This window comes from Hypanus sabinus, chromosome 6 (assembly GCF_030144855.1).
Source record: "Hypanus sabinus isolate sHypSab1 chromosome 6, sHypSab1.hap1, whole genome shotgun sequence".
Classification (NCBI taxonomy): Eukaryota; Metazoa; Chordata; class Chondrichthyes; order Myliobatiformes; family Dasyatidae; genus Hypanus; species Hypanus sabinus.
The window spans coordinates 61250211-61254630 of record NC_082711.1 but is presented as its reverse complement, the minus strand read 5'-3'; positions in this window follow the sequence as shown (position 1 = coordinate 61254630).

Sequence of the window (4420 nt, the reverse complement as noted above, 5' to 3'; positions counted from 1 at the left end):
GAAGGAAGGTCCTGAGGAGTGAACAGGGGGAGTTAGGAAGGAATGTCCTGAGGAGTGAACAGGGGGAGTTAGGAAGGAAGGTCCTGTGGAGTGAACAGGGGGAGTTAGGAAGGGAGGTGCTGAGGAGTGAACAGGGGGAGTTAGGAAGGAAGGTGCTGAGGAGTGAACAGGGGGAGTTAGGAAGGAAGGTCCTGTGGAGTGAACAGGGGGAGTTAGGAAGGAAGGTGCTGAGGAGTGAACAGAGGGAGTTAGGAAGGAAGGTCCTGTGGAGTGAACAGGGGGAGTTAGGAAGGAATGTCATGTGGAGTGAACAGAGGGAGTTAGGAAGGAAGGTCCTGTGGAGTGAACAGAGGGAGTTAGGAAGGAAGGTCCTGTGGAGTGAACAGAGGGAGTTAGGAAGGAAGGTCCTGTGGAGTGAACAGGGGGAGTTAGGAAGGAAGGTGCTGAGGAGTGAACAGAGGGAGTTAGGAAGGAAGGTCCTGTGGAGTGAACAGAGGGAGTTAGGAAGGAAGGTCCTGTGGAGTGAACAGGGGGAGTTAGGAAGGAAGGTGCTGAGGAGTGAATAGGGGGAGTTAGGAAGGAAGGTCCTGTGGAGTGAACAGGGGGAGTTAGGAAGGAAGGTCCTGTGGAGTGAACAGGGGGAGTTAGGAAGGAACGTCCTGTGGAGTGAACAGGGGGAGTTAGGAAGGAAGGTCCTGTGGAGTGAACAGGGGGAGTTAGGAAGGAAGGTGCTGAGGAGTGAACAGGGGGAGTTAGGAAGGAAGGTGCTGAGGAGTGAACAGGGGGAGTTAGGAAGGAAGGTCCTGTGCAGTGAACAGAGGGAGTTAGGAAGGAAGGTCCTGTGGAGTGAACAGAGGGAGTTAGGAAGGAAGGTCCTGTGGAGTGAACAGGGGGAGTTAGGAAGGAAGGTCCTGTGGAGTGAATAGAGGGAGTTAGGAAGGAAGGTCCTGTGGAGTGAACAGAGGGAGTTAGGAAGGAAGGTGCTGAGGAGTGAATAGGGGGAGTTAGGAAGGAAGGTCCTGTGGAGTGAACAGAGGGAGTTAGGAAGGAAGGTCCTGTGGAGTGAATAGGGGGAGTTAGGACGGAAGGTCCTGTGGAGTGAATAGGGGGAGTTAGGAAGGAAGGTCCTGTGGAGTGAATAGGGGGAGTTAGGACGGAAGGTCCTCTGGAGTGAATAGAGGGAGTTAGGAAGGAAGGTCCTGTGGAGTGAACAGAGGGAGTTAGGAAGGAAGGTCCTGTGGAGTGAACAGGGGGAGTTAGGAAGGAAGGTCCTGTGGAGTGAACAGGGGGAGTTAGGAAGGAAGGTCCTGTGGTGTGAACAGGGGGAGTTAGGAAGGAAGGTGCTGTGGAGTGAACAGGGGGAGTTGGGAAGGAAGGTGCTGTGGAGTGAACAGGGGGAGTTAGGAAGGAAGGTGCTGAGGAGTGAATAGAGGGAGTTAGGAAGGAATGTCCTGTGGAGTGAACAGAGGGAGTTAGGAAGGAAGGTCCTGTGGAGTGAACAGAGGGAGTTAGGAAGGAAGGTCCTGTGGAGTGAACAGAGGGAGTTAGGAAGGAAGGTCCTGTGGAGTGAACAGGGGGAGTTAGGAAGGAAGGTCCTGTGGAGTGAACAGGGGGAGTTAGGAAGGAAGGTCCTGTGGAGTGAACAGGGGGAGTTAGGAAGGAAGGTCCTGTGGAGTGAACAGAGGGAGTTAGGAAGGAAGGTCCTGTGGAGTGAACAGGGGGAGTTAGGAAGGAAGGTCCTGTGGAGTGAACAGGGGGAGTTAGGAAGGAAGGTCCTGTGGAGTGAACAGGGGGAGTTAGGAAGGAAGGTCCTGTGGAGTGAACAGGGGGAGTTAGGAAGGAAGGTGCTGTGGAGTGAATAGAGGGAGTTAGGAAGGAAGGTGCTGAGGAGTGAATAGAGGGAGTTAGGAAGGACGGTCCTGAGGAGTGAACAGAGGGAGTTAGGAACGAAGGTCCTGTGGAGTGAACAGAGGGAGTTAGGAAGGAAGGTGCTGAGGGGTGAACAGAGGGAGTTAGGAAGGAAGGTCCTGAGGGGTGAACAGGGGGAGTTAGGAAGGAAGGTCCTGTGGAGTGAATAGAGGGAGTTAGGAAGGAAGGTCCTGTGGAGTGAACAGGGGGACTTAGGAAGGAAGGTCCTGAGGAGTGAACAGGGGGACTTAGGAAGGAAGGTGCTGAGGAGTGAACAGGGGGAGTTAGGAAGGAAGGTCCTGTGGAGTGAACAGGGGGAGTTAGGAAGGAAGGTGCTGAGGAGTGTACAGAGGGAGTTAGGAAGGAAGGTCCTGTGGAGTGAACAGGGGGAGTTAGGAAGGAAGGTCCTGAGGAGTGAACAGGGGGAGTTAGGAAGGAAGGTCCTGTGGAGTGAACAGGGGGAGTTAGGAAGGAAGGTGCTGAGGAGTGAATAGAGGGAGTTAGGAAGGAAGGTCCTGTGGAGTGAACAGAGGGAGTTAGGAAGGAAGGTGCTGTGGAGTGAACAGGGGGAGTTAGGAAGGAAGGTCCTGTGGAGTGAATAGAGGGAGTTAGGAAGGAAGGTCCTGTGGAGTGAACAGGGGGAGTTAGGAAGGAAGGTCCTGTGGAGTGAACAGGGGGAGTTAGGAAGGAAGGTCCTGTGGAGTGAATAGAGGGAGTTAGGAAGGAAGGTGCTGAGGAGTGAATAGAGGGAGTTAGGAAGGAAGGTCCTGTGGAGTGAACAGGGGGAGTTAGGAAGGAAGGTCCTGTGGAGTGAACAGAGGGAGTTAGGAAGGAAGGTCCTGTGGAGTGAACAGGGGGAGTTAGGAAGGAAGGTGCTGTGGAGTGAACAGGGGGAGTTAGGAAGGACGGTCCTGTGGAGTGAACAGGGGGAGTTAGGAAGGAAGGTGCTGTGGAGTGAACAGAGGGAGTTAGGAAGGAAGGTGCTGTGGAGTGAATAGAGGGAGTTAGGAAGGAATGTCCTGTGGAGTGAACAGAGGGAGTTAGGAAGGAAGGTGCTGAGGAGTGAACAGAGGGAGTTAGGAAGGAAGGTCCTGAGGAGTGAACAGAGGGAGTTAGGAAGGAAGGTCCTGTGGAGTGAACAGAGGGAGTTAGGAAGGAAGGTGCTGAGGAGTGAATAGAGGGAGTTAGGAAGGACGGTCCTGAGGAGTGAACAGAGGGAGTTAGGAAGGACGGTCCTGTGGAGTGAACAGGGGGAGTTAGGAAGGAAGGTGCTGAGGAGTGAAGAGAGGGAGTTAGGAAGGAAGGTCCTGTGGAGTGAACAGGGGGAGTTAGGAAGGAAGGTCCTGTGGAGTGAACAGAGGGAGTTAGGAAGGAAGGTCCTGTGGAGTGAATAGGGGGAGTTAGGAAGGAAGGTCCTGTGGAGTGAACAGGGGGAGTTAGGAAGGAAGGTGCTGAGGGGTGAACAGAGGGAGTTAGGAAGGAAGGTCCTGAGGAGTGAACAGAGGGAGTTAGGAAGGAAGGTCCTGTGGAGTGAACAGGGGGAGTTAGGAAGGAAGGTCCTGTGGAGTGAACAGGGGGAGTTAGGAAGGAAGGTCCTGTGGAGTGAACAGGGGGAGTTAGGAAGGAAGGTCCAGAGGAGTGAACAGGGGGAGTTAGGAAGGAAGGTGCTGAGGAGTGAACAGGGGGAGTTAGGAAGGAAGGTGCTGAGGAGTGAACAGGGGGAGTTAGCAAGGAAGGTCCTGTGGAGTGAACAGAGGGAGTTAGGAAGGAAGGTGCTGAGGAGTGAACAGGGGGAGTTAGGAAGGAAGGTCCTGTGGAGTGAACAGGGGGAGTTAGGAAGGAAGGTCCTGAGGAGTGAACAGGGGGAGTTAGGAAGGAAGGTCCTGTGGAGTGAACAGGGGGAGTTAGGAAGGAAGGTCCTGAGGAGTGAACAGGGGGAGTTAGGAAGGAATGTCCTGAGGAGTGAACAGGGGGAGTTAGGAAGGAAGGTCCTGTGGAGTGAACAGGGGGAGTTAGGAAGGAAGGTGCTGAGGAGTGAACAGGGGGAGTTAGGAAGGAAGGTGCTGAGGAGTGAACAGGGGGAGTTAGGAAGGAAGGTCCTGTGGAGTGAACAGGGGGAGTTAGGAAGGAAGGTGCTGAGGAGTGAACAGAGGGAGTTAGGAAGGAAGGTCCTGTGGAGTGAACAGGGGGAGTTAGGAAGGAATGTCCTGTGGAGTGAACAGAGGGAGTTAGGAAGGAAGGTCCTGTGGAGTGAACAGAGGGAGTTAGGAAGGAAGGTCCTGTGGAGTGAACAGAGGGAGTTAGGAAGGAAGGTCCTGTGGAGTGAACAGGGGGAGTTAGGAAGGAAGGTGCTGAGGAGTGAACAGAGGGAGTTAGGAAGGAAGGTCCTGTGGAGTGAACAGAGGGAGTTAGGAAGGAAGGTCCTGTGGAGTGAACAGGGGGAGTTAGGAAGGAACGTGCTGAGGAGTGAATAGGGGGAGTTAGGAAGGAAGGTCCTGTGGAGTGAACAGGG